Below are 12569 nucleotides of genomic sequence, written 5' to 3' on the forward strand. Positions count from 1 at the left end.
TCTGAACTGGTCTGCACCCAAAGGTTGAATTTGAGAAATTCTCCGAGCCCTCTCCTCTGCATAGACAAGTTGTGCATTTCGAAGAGCTGCTTCCTCAGCATCGCGTGCAACTTTTTTCTCGTTGTTGGGATGCCTCTCTGGTAGTCAAATCAACATTATCATCATCTCCAGCCATAGTTTATTTGGTTGAGGATTGCCAAACCTTTTCTGTATTCTCAGGGAGATTTCTTTCCTTCCTCAGCTGTCGCAGTTGTTTTTCTATCTATGGTTCGTATGGTAGCACTTCCTTCCTAGAAGATTGAGTCATGCACCAATCTAACCTATAACCTGCGCAGAGTTACCAAACGTAAAAAAAAGGGAAAATACAATAAAATAATAAGAAAAATTCCTGAATTAGTATTAAAAATAATTTCAAACACTATTGATTGCCAATCCCCGGCAACGACGCCAAAATTTGATGAGCGCAAAACACACACTATGATATGCTCTCTAGTCGAATATAGTATAATATAATATCGTATCCATAGGGATTACAGTTAAACAATATTTTCGTAGTTTATAACTTGATTTCTGTCCAAGATGATCAACAGTGAGAATTATGTTATTAAAACTAAAATTAACTAAGAGTCTAAACTATCGACTAATGACAATCGCAACAATGAGTAAGCAAAGAAAGTTATCAATGGGAGAAAACAGGGTTTTGATGGAATAGGTGCAAGATAATTGTTGGGATCTAACTCTAGATAGTTCACTTCTAATGTTCAAGTGAGTCTCTCGAATTCACTCAATTATTATTTCACATGTTTAGAAGAAACTCCTCTCTTGATTAAGTCTCAACCTCACAAGATGAACTAAGTTAATCTCGGTGAAGATATGCAAGAATTCGCGGTGGATTGGTCTTTAGGAGAACCTCTCTCTATTATCCTCCTAACTAGGGCTAATCAACAATTCAACTAGCCTCTTTCGATTACTAAGAAGAATTAATTAATTCAATCAATGAAATATAATGCAACGATATCACAATTTATTCCTCTCTCGATTACATGAACTAGTGAGTATAGATGCAACAATTAAATCATCCAAAATGATTTAATACATAAAAACTAGAGTTATAATCTGTAACGACCCGACCAGTCATTTTGAGTTCTAGCACGTCGTTCAGCAGTTTGAGGCCATGAAAAACTGCACTTCAGGTATTATGACTGGTACGTGTGGTCGGAATTGAAATTTCAGAAGTTTAGAGTTCATTAGAAAAGAAAATTCTCATTTCGGAAGCTTTAAGTTAGAAGAATTGACTAAGGTTGGATTTTTGAGTAAACGATCTTCGATTTGGGATTTGAAGGTTCCAACATGTTCTTATGATGAATTCGGACTTAAGCGTATGTCCGGATCGGTTTTTGGATGACCCGGGAGCGTTTCAGCGCCTATTGTGGAAGTTGGCATTTTGGAAGAATTTCATAAATTTAGGTTGAAGTGCATTTCAATATTATCAATGTCCGTTTGGGATTTTGAGTTTGGGAATAGCTCCGTATGGTGATTCTGGTATTGGGAGCGCGTCCGGAAGTGGATTTAGAGGTCCGTAGGTCATTTTGGAGTCATTTGGCTAAAGCTAGAAATCTGAAGGTTTTTAAGAAGTTTGACTGGAAGTGAACTTTTTGATATCAGGGCTGGAATCCGATTCCGGAAGTTGGAGTAGGTCCGTAATGTCAAATGTGACTTGTGTGCAAAATTTGAGGTCAATCGGACGTGATTTGATAGGTTTCGGTATCGAATATAGAAGTTTGAAGTTCTAAAGTTCATTGATCTTGAATTGGAGTGAGATTCATGGTTTTAGCTTTGTTTGATGTGATTTGAAGGCTCGACTAAGTTTGTAATGTATTTTGGGACGTGTTGGTATGATTGGTCGAGGTCCCGAGGGCCTCGGGTGGAATTTGGATGGTTAACGGATTGAAATTCGACTTGAGGGATCTGCTAAAGTTGCTGTCATGGCTGTTGCTGGTTTCCTTATACGCGATCACGAGTGGGAGTCCGCGATTGCGTAGAGTTGATTGGGGGTGATTGTGAAATATGCTATGCGGTCGTGATGATGGACCTACGATCGCGGTGCGGTGGGTAGTTGTGCTACGCGAATGCGGCTGTGGTAATGCGTTCGTGAAGAAGGAATGAGGGATGGCCTGATGCTACGCATTTGCTCATCGCGATCGCGTGAGGAGGAGTGCGATCGCGAAGTGTTGGGTTACAGAACGTCATGTTCGCGTGGGCTTGTGTGCGGTCGTGTAGAGGAAAATGCAGAGGCAGTGTGCTTAGCCTTAGCGATCGCGAAGGCACTCCCGCGATCGCGAAGAAGGGCGGACCTGGGCTGGGGAGAATATTTTAAAAGCGGGGTTTGAGTTCATTTCACCCATTTTCACACGGCTTGGGCGATGTTTGGAGCTTTTGAAGTGGGGATTTTCATCAAGCAATTCTAGGTAAGTGAATTCTTCCTATTTTAGAGTTAAATACATGAATTATACATGGATTGGAACATGGAAATTATTATAAATTGTGGGGTTTTTGGTAGAAGACCTAGAATTTGGTATTTTGGATTTTGACAACGGAATTGGGCATATAATTGAGAATAAATTATATATTTGAGGTCGTGGGGTTATGGGTAAAGTTTATTTTCGAAAAGTTTCGGAATCCGGGCACGTGGGCCCGATGGTGGTTTTTATCGACTTTCGAACGGAGTTGGGACTTGTTGTAAATAGGATTATAATGAGTATTAGAGTATATATTTATGGATTTGCTTACTTATTGACTAGTTTTGGAGCATTGGGCATCGATTTGAGTTGATTGAATGGCTTGGGAGCCAGTTATGGAACTTCGGAGCAAGGTAAGTCTCCTTTCTAACCTTTTAAGAGGGAATTAACCCCATAGGTAAATTAAATAAATCCGTGTCTGGGAATAGCTCCATATGGTAATTCCGGTACTGGGAGCATGTCCGCAAGTGGATTCGGAGGTCCGTAGGTCATTTTGGAGTCATTTGGCTAAAGCTAGAAATCTAAAGGCTTTTGAGAAGTTTGACCGGAAGTGGACTTTTTGATATCGGGGTCGAAATCTGATTCCAGAAGTTGGAGTTGGTCCGTAATGTCAAATGTGACTTGTGTGCTAAATTTGAGGTCAATCGGACGTGATTTGATAGGTTTCAGCATCGAATATGGAAGTTTGAAGTTCTAAAGTTAATTAATCTTGAATTGGAGTGTGATTCATGGTTTTAGCTTTGTTTGATGTGATTTGAAGGCTCGACTAAGTTCGTAATGTGTTTTGGGACGTGTTGGTATGATTGGTGGAGGTCTCGAGGGCCTCTAGTGGAATTTGGATGGTTAACGGATTGAAATTCGACTTGAGGGATCTGCTGAAGTTGTTGTCATGGCTGTTGCTGGTTTCCTTATACGTGATCACGAGTGGAAGTCCGCAATCGCGTAGTATTGTTTGGGGGCGGCTATGAAATGTGCTACGCGGTCGCGATGATGGAACTGCGATCGCGGTGCGGTGGGTTGTTTTACTATGAGAACGCGGTTGTGGTAATGCATTCGCGAAGAAGGAATGAGTGATGGCCTGATGCTACACGTTTGCTCATCGCGATCGCATGAGGAGGAGTGCGATCGCGAAGTGTTGGGTTATAGAATGTCGCGTTCGTGTGGGCTTGTGTGCGGTCGCATAGAGGAAAATGCGGCAGTGTGCTTAGCCTTCGCGATCGCGAAGCACTCCCGCGATCGCGAAGAAGGGTGGATCTGGGCTGGGCAGAATGTTTTAAAAGTGGGGTTTGAGTTCATTTCACCCATGTTCACATGGCTTGGGCAATTTTGGAGCTTTTGAAGAGGGTATTTTCATCAAGCAATTCTAGGTAAGTGGTTTCTTACAATTTGTGAGTTAAATACATGATTTATACATGGATTGGAACATGAAAATTAGTATAAATTGTGGGGTTTTTGGTAGAAGACCTAGAATTTGGTATTTTGGATTTTGACCACGCAATTCGGAATCCGGGCATGTGGGCCTGAGGGTGGTGTTTATCGACTTTCGAACGGTGTTGGGAATTTTTGTAAATAGGATTATAATGAGTATTAGAGTATATATTTATGGATTTGCTTACTTATTGACTAGTTTTGGAGCGTTGGGCATTGATTTGAGTTGATTGAATGGCTTGGGAGCCATTATGGAACTTCGGAGCGAGGTAAGTCTCCTTTCTAACCTTTTAAGAGGGAATTAACCTCATAGGTGAATTAAATAACTTTTTGTACCTAGTTGTGCGGGCTACGTACGTACGAGGTGACGAGAGTCCGTACGTAGCTATGATTATGCTATTGTCTGGGTAGTTTAGGACCTGCATTATGCTATACTTGGAATGTTTGTGCCCTTACTTGCTAATATAATCACTTAGTCATGATAAAAATTGATAAAAGAATTGTATAAGGTTAAATCCACTTATTTGAAGGTTTGTATGATATATTTGACTGTAAATGAGAAACTTGTGTTTTCTTGAAAATAATTGTTATTTGTGGATCGGGCCGGGTGCCTCGGTAGTAAATAGATGCATCTATGGTTCGCGCCATTCGACCCTCTGGCAGTGCACAATTTAAATATTTGTTGGATCGGGCCGTACGACCTCATCATGATTTGCAAATGATTTAATTGATTGATTTGGAAATTGTAATAATTGATATTGCCTTCTCGGCCTGATATTAATTGATAAATAATGGGGAATCAATTTGGAGAGTTCTTAATTATAAAAGAACTACTTACTTTCTTCAGAATATTGAGCTTGCAACCGTTCATATAATCCATACTTAATTATATCATTGATATCCTATTTATAGCCCATAGTAAGTGTCGAAGTCGACCCCTCGTCACTACTTCTTCGGGGTTAGGCGGGATACTTATTGGGTACGCGTTATTTTACGTACTCATACTACACTTGCTGTATATTTTTTTGCAGGTACACATATGTTTAGCAGTCTTGTGGGCGCAGAGGCGCAATTATGGCGTGGACTTAGGTGAGCTGCATTCTATATGATGCGCCGCAACCAACAGAGTCCTTCAGAGTATTGTATTTTTCTTTCCTGTCCAAATTTGTATTCCGGACAGTTATTATATTTTATTTTAAATTTCTTGAAAAGGCTCATGCACTTGTGACACCGGGTTCTGGGATGATTATGGGATGTTCAATATTGGAATTGGAAACATTGTTATTTTTTCTGTAAATTCATCTTTTACTAGATAAATTGAAGTAAATTTACGTTTTCAAAAAATATTAAAATGAGAATTTAATTAACTATTTAGTGTTGGCTTGCCTGGCAGTGGTGTCCGGCGCCATCATGACCTTTAACCGATTTTGGTTCGTGACAGCATGGTATCAGCGTGCTAGGTTCATGTAGGTCTCACGAGTCATGAGCGAGTCTAGTAGAGTCTTGCGGATCGGTACGGAGACGTCTGTACTTTTCTTCGAGAGTCTACAAGACTGTTAGGAGCACTTCCCTTCTTGATTCTCATCATGCGATTTGATTGCTTTGAGGTTTATGCCTTCATTTCTTTCCCATTCAATCTTATGCGATATGAAACACTGGTTATAAATCGAGAATTGAGGAATTGTAATGGTACTACAAATGTGGTGCGGAATGTTTCTCCCTGCTTAGTTTATTGGGCTATTGTCGTCGCCTTGTGGAAGGATATTATGTCATTTCAGCTCTATAGCTGTACTTCTGAGAGGTTTGAGGCTATGCACAGGTTGCTATGATGCTCATGTGTTGTTATCGCACAGTATTGATGTGATGGTATGATGCTTGCCTATGTCTCGGGGCAGTGAATGACTTGAAGGGAGGTTTGCTCAGTGCATGATTCAGAGATTCAGTATTTTATTCTGGCGGAGGAAAGGCAATCGAACCAAGAATGTTTTGACTTGGGTTGATGGAGTAGCGGGACTCGATATTTTCGAGCGTGGTGGAATCTTCACCTATGATGTGGTGTCATCGTCCTCGATTGGTTATGATGTGTTAAGTTCGCCGGTGTTATGGTTTCCTTCAATTTTTCTTTGGGCAGAGTATTATAAATGCTACTGAGAAAGCGGCTGTTAGAGGTCGCAATGTGCAGGGGTTCAGGATCGAATCGGCATTCCTGGTATTGATGGCAAAGATGATTTCCAGAAAGGTTTAAAGTTGGTAGCAATCTATCGGTTCAAGTGCTACAGAGGTAGATTTTGATTTAAGGCAACAACTAGGCAGTAAAGAATGAGGAAGGGCATGTGGGAGGTGCCTTGCGGTGGATAAACTTATAGAAGGCCAAGCGTGAGAACAGGAGTCGGGTAGTTACTTAAAGGAGTGAGTTTGACCAAAGTGGGAGAGTGGCAGAGCAGCATATAGGTTCTGTGATAAGATAGCTGCACGCCTTGAGGAAAGTTTAGAGTGATTTGGGAATGATGGTGGACGGTAATTGGGTCTACGGACCTAATTTGGAATATTGGCTGCTATATTGAGGAATAGTAGGTGTGACAGGAGGGAGTTGCTTGATATGAAGAAGGATAAAACATGACTTTCGATTGGAATGTATTGTCGCACCTTTAGTTGATGTCCATGAGGAGTGAACGAACCTGTACAGCTGGTGAATGAGCACGGGCTCAAGATGAGTTACTGATTTTGTAGTTATTGTACCTAGTGCAGCGACATTGGATGATGTCGGCATGGAATTTCCATAGGTGGATTATCTCCTTTAAGCAGGTTAGCGGTTGCGTGGTGTTGATGGGGCTGTCACGAAAGAATTCTATTGGTTATCCGGCAAGAGGTCTAATATGTGAATGTGATTAGTGATTCAGAGTGTTCATGAAAGGTCAAATGGAAGGATTTCGAGGAATTTGGCGAGTTGGTTGTGCAAGATCAGTTCAACAATGAAGAAATAATCTTGGCAGGTTCTAGAGTTATGCAATGGTAGCTTCAAGCTTAGTGGGAGGGTCCCACCGCCTACAGTTGGATTGCATAGTCGTCTATTTGTAAGATTTTTGGTTATCGGCATATTGATGGGTTATTACGACTAAGGAAAAGGAACATCATGGGTAATTCAAGCAGAGAAATTGATCAATGTGTGCTATATTTGGCCGTATCGATTCATGTTCAGGCTTTGGGAAGACTCAGAGTTTATGTTTCGTGTAGATGTGATGTACAAGAAAAATGATTCAGCCGAGTGCTTATTGAGAGAGTGTTCATGTGCTAGCAGAGACTTGGAGTTGATTATATTCGGGACTATGTCGGAATGGGTGACTCTCAACAACGGTCCTAGTGGATTCAAAAGTTAAAGTGCGGTGCATAAGGATTTCAAGCTTGTAGTATGGTTAAGTATTGAGCTTTTGCAGCAGATTATAAAAGGGGCTTGGAGTGTTCTACGTTATCTTCGGGTTGCGGTGTAGCATTGGAGGAATGGAAGAAAATAACTTCAGACTCATAGAGGAATTATCAGAATGGGTGTACCAGTTAAAGATGCGAATATGCGCACAAGGAGGGTATGAGATGGTTAGTGGGATTTGAGATAGCATGGTCTCATGATTCAAGGCCACTCAGGATGAATACAGATGTAGTTCGTTATATGTTGACTGGAGTTAATATTATTTCTAAGACAAGTTAAGGATAAGTTAGAAGAAGTCGGATCGGTTAGCCATGGTTGAATTGGCATGATGGTGGCAGTGATAAGTTCCTCCAGCATGATTAGATTATGCATATGATTTGTGGCGGGATGTGCGAGGCTTGACGGCTACCGTAATTAATTGTATTTGGATGCATTCGAGTATTATGGCATGTTATGTATAGGAGGATCCCATAAGGGGTTATGGTGGTTTAGACCACTACTTAAGGATTTATGTGTTGTACGGTTATGAGAATTCAGTCATGCGTTGCAATGATTCTCCTGAAATGAGTAAAGTGAAAGGCTTCTACAAAGTGAAGTGTGTATCTTATTAGTGGTTTAGGAGCTATGATGCAATTCTTGGGTCCTCGCATATTGGTAAGATAGGTGCTGTGAGCAGCATGAAATTTGAAAGATTAGGGATTGAGGTTGCAGTTCGGTATTGACAGGGATGTCACGAGCTCGGATGAGCAAGAAAAGGAATTTAGATGTTTAGAATAAGCTGGTATTGTCTCTAGTGTCACCTGAGATCAGTGTCCTGTGTAAGAGGCTTAGCGTACTGATTGCGGATTCTTGATATGATTTACATCATTAGTGTGACCGGTGTTATGGGTGTGCAAACTTGTTACCTGGTGCGGAAGGTTGTGGGAGTGTGTCCCACAGAAAGATTATATAAGAGTGGCATGTAGTCACTTGATTGAGTGAAGATTGAAACCAAGTATGGAGATTGCGGTACTATTGTTCATATGAGAATTTATGCTTGGAGGGAGCTCGGTCCATTTGATTGTGGACTGTGGAGGTTTGTTCCGGATATGATGGTTATTCTTGTGTGTTATGGGGAAAAAGGGTTATTATGAACCCTTGAAAGATTATTAGCCTAGTACGGTGCGATCAGGATCGGCTTGAGGTCCGTGGATGGATTTAAATATGAATATGGGCTCTATATCAGGACGGATGTGTTCATTTCAGCATAGCGTTCATTATGGAGGAATATTCGGACGTTGGTTGTAGTTTCGTCGTCGGCTATTTCAGGTAATACTTTATTGTGCCGTGTGAGTTGTAAAACAACTTGGTAAATTTCTTATGTGTTGAGGTTCCGCATAGCAATGGTGTTATGTGAGCAGGATGGCTCTCGATATTCAAATCATATATCATACCTTAGTTGTGCTTGAGTTTTGTAGCGTATGGCGCTATCTGTCTCCCCAGGGATGGTATTATCCACTTAGCGTGCTCGTGGACGATATTCGAGTATTTTGTAATAATGAACATTCTAGCTCGGTAAGTATCTCCTTATATAGATTTTATGTGTGGATCGGGTGGCACGCCGCCACATGCATGTTGTTTGGATCGGGTTGCGCGCCGCAACAGTGTGATGTCGAGTACAGTTCCCTATATATGTTCTTGTGTGCTTTGTTTTTTCATTTCCTGAGGAAGGTTCATAACGCCTTTTCGGTCGTTTAATTAGCTACGCGGGTTGAGTAATCCTTTCTAGAGTTCATTTTCCTTATGTATCACGTTCGAGTTTGTAGCTTATTGGCACATTGATGTGCCATAGAATTTTGGCACATTTGATACCAATTACATGGACCTTAGCTCATCTTTCAATGTATTTTTAGTTAATTCTTATGAAGTTTTGGTGTTTTGCAGTGCATGAGGCTTGAGGACCCAAAAACATGGAAAAGAAGTCAAAAAGCCACAAAAGGGCAGAAATGATGCAAGTATGCGGTCGCATAAAGCATATGCGAACCGCATAACCATCGCAGACTGAAGAAGATTTTTGGTTAACTGAAGAGGAGAAAATGCGACCCATTATGCGGTTGCATAACGATTATGCGGACCACATAGTGATCGCATAACTGAAATCAAGAAAGCTGAGAAGCACTTATGCAAAGGAATATGCGGTCGTATAATGTATATGCGGACTGCATAATTGAAATGCGGTCAAGAACTGGGTTCGGAGACATGAGATTATGCGATGATTTTGAATAATATGCGGACCGCATACGTGATATGCGACCAGTATGCGGTCTCATAAATGCTCTGCAGGGTTATTTTTGTCCAATTTTGGCTCCGACTTTTAGCCCACTATAAATAGATTTATTAGGGTTTTTGTGGGAGAGCTGTGTCAGAAAAAGAGACTACTTTTAGAGCATTGAATGCACCATTGCTTTGGAGACTTTTGAAGAAAGAATCTTGCATCTTTTTAAGCTTTATGACTCTATTTATCGCTTTATTCTTATATTTCAATATTAGTAGCTAGTTTTAATTACTAAGGTTGTGGACCCTAGATGAGTGTAATGTTAATGGGTGTTTACCATTGAATATATATATAATGGTTGGTTGATATTTATTCATTTCTTATGCTTCATGTGATGTTAGTGGTTGCAAACATTAACTAATTCCATTTCACTCTATCTTCACTTGGAAAAGTAGGCTAGGGTTTTATAAAATTGAATACCAAAAACTCAAGGCTTTAACCCTTGTTTAATGGAATCACCTAGGAATAAGTGGGTTCTATTTGGCATAAATTGGTTATTTTCAATCGCAACTCTTTTACATTTAGGAAAATCTTAAAGAGTAGATATTACCCAACTATTGGAAATATTGGGTAGTCACTTAGAAACCATTTGCATATCAAAGGACCTTCCATTAGAAATATATCATATTAACACTGACAGCATTACATTCCATCAATGGGGACACAACCTTGGTTTTCTTAATCAAATTAATTACAACCTCACAATATTATACTTGTCTTCATTTCACTCAATTACAATATTCTTTTTAGCTAACGGAATAGAATTACAAATTAAGTCAAGTTTCACACTACTCAAGTAACCTTTTCACACCTATTCCCTGTGGGATTCGATCCCAACCTAGTTGGGTTATTATATTTTACATTGACCGCTTTACACTAGTTATTAAGGTGTAATTTGAGCGTATCACACATTGCGGCATCATATGAGACTTTTGGTCATGTCTGGGGTGGCTTGTTGCCTGAGCAACTTATACTGGGTGAGACGAGATTTTTGGATCTGGAATCAGTGCGATCGGATTATATGAAGTATATTAAAGAGCAAATACCATTATTTGGTTCAAAATGGGGTGATGATTCTAGTCAAAGGGAGAGATTCAATGATTTTTTGACTCTACAGTTGGTTATGGATTTCTACACATCTCTTCCATCGTGGCGGTATTGCAAGAGTTGGAACAAGACTTTTATATGTCATAAGGTGCATTGTGAGCATCAGATTCGTGGAATTTTGGCTATTGTTATCAGAGGATGTTATTATGGTCATGTGAGTTATGCAGTGCATAGTGTGAATTCAGCAAAGGTATGCAATCAAGTATCAGTGCATCGTGTAGTGATTGACACGATGTTCGTATGATGGGAACAGACCTGGCAAAGAATTCCGGATGTTGGAATTGGACTCTAAGGCTTATTTGGCTAAGTAAAAAGAGAGAATCTTCAGACTGGATTAAGCTAGTGTGCTCAACTGAGTTGTGGCAGCACGGGTAAGTGCACGAGGTATTAAACAGTGATTTCGGACAACCCCAGAGGAGTTCTTAGCACGTTCGAGGACGAACGTATGTTTAAGTGGGAGAGTATATAACGACCCGATGGGTTTTTTGAGCTCTAGCACGTCGTTCAGTAGTTTGAGGCCATGAGCAACTTCACTTCATGTATTATGACTGGTACGCGTGGCCGGAATTGAAATTTCGGAAGTTCAGAGTTGATTTGTAAAGAAAATTCTCATTTCGTAAGCTTTAAGTTGGAAGAATTGACTAAGGTTGGATTTTTGAGTAAACGATCTCGGAATCGGGATTTGAATGTTCCAACAGGTTTGTATGATGAATTCGGACTTGGTCGTATGTTCGGATAGGGTTTTGGATGACCCGAGAGCGTTTCGATGCCTATTGTGGAAGTTGGCATTTTGGAAGAATTTCATACATTTGGGTTGAAGTGCATTTCAATGTTATCAATGTTCGTTTGGGATTCCGAGTTTGGGAATAGCTCCGTATGGTGATTCTGGTACTGGGAGGGCATCCGCAAGTGGATTCGGAGATCCGTAGGTCATTTTGGAGTCATTTGGCTAAAGCTAGAAATCTGAAGGTTTTTGAGAAATTTGACCGGAAGTGGACGTTTTGATATCGGGGTTGGAATCTGATTCCGGAAGTTGGAGTAGGTCCGTAATGTCAAATGTTACTTGTGTGCAAAATTAAAGGTCAATCGGACGTGATTTGATAGGTTTCGGCAACGAATATAGATGTTTGAGTTCTAAAGTTCCTTAAGCTTGAATTGGAGTGCGATTCATGGTTTAAGCGTTGTTTGATGTGATTTGAAGGCTCAACTAAGTTCGTAAAGTGTTTTGGGATGTGTTGGTATGATTGGTAGAGGTCCCGAGTGCCTCGGGTCAATTTGGATGGTTAACGGATTGAAATTCGACTTGAAGGATCTGCTGAAGTTGCTATCATGGCTGTTGCTGGTTTCTTTATACGCGATCGCGAGAGGAAGTCCGTGATCGCGTAGTGTTGTTTGGGGGCGACTGTGAAATATGCTATGCAGTCACGATGATGGACCTGCGATCGTGGTGCGGTGGGTAGTTGAGCTATGCGAACGCGGCTGTGGTAATGCGTTCGCGAAGAAGGAATGAGGGATGGCCTGATGCTACGCATTTGCTCATCGCGATCGCGTGAGGAGGAGTGCGATCGCGTAGAGGAAAATGCGGAAGCAGTGTGCTTAGCCTTCGCGATTGCGAAGGTACTCCCGTGATCGCGAAGAAGGGCGGACCTGGGCTGGGCAGAATGTTTTAAAAGCGGGGTTTGAGTTCATTTCACCCATTTTCACACGGCTTGGGCATTTTTGGAGCTTTTGAAGAGGGGATTTTCATCAAGCAATTCTAGGTAAGTGGTTTCTTCCC

This window comes from Nicotiana tabacum, chromosome 23, assembly GCF_000715075.1.
Source record: "Nicotiana tabacum cultivar K326 chromosome 23, ASM71507v2, whole genome shotgun sequence".
Classification (NCBI taxonomy): Eukaryota; Viridiplantae; Streptophyta; class Magnoliopsida; order Solanales; family Solanaceae; genus Nicotiana; species Nicotiana tabacum.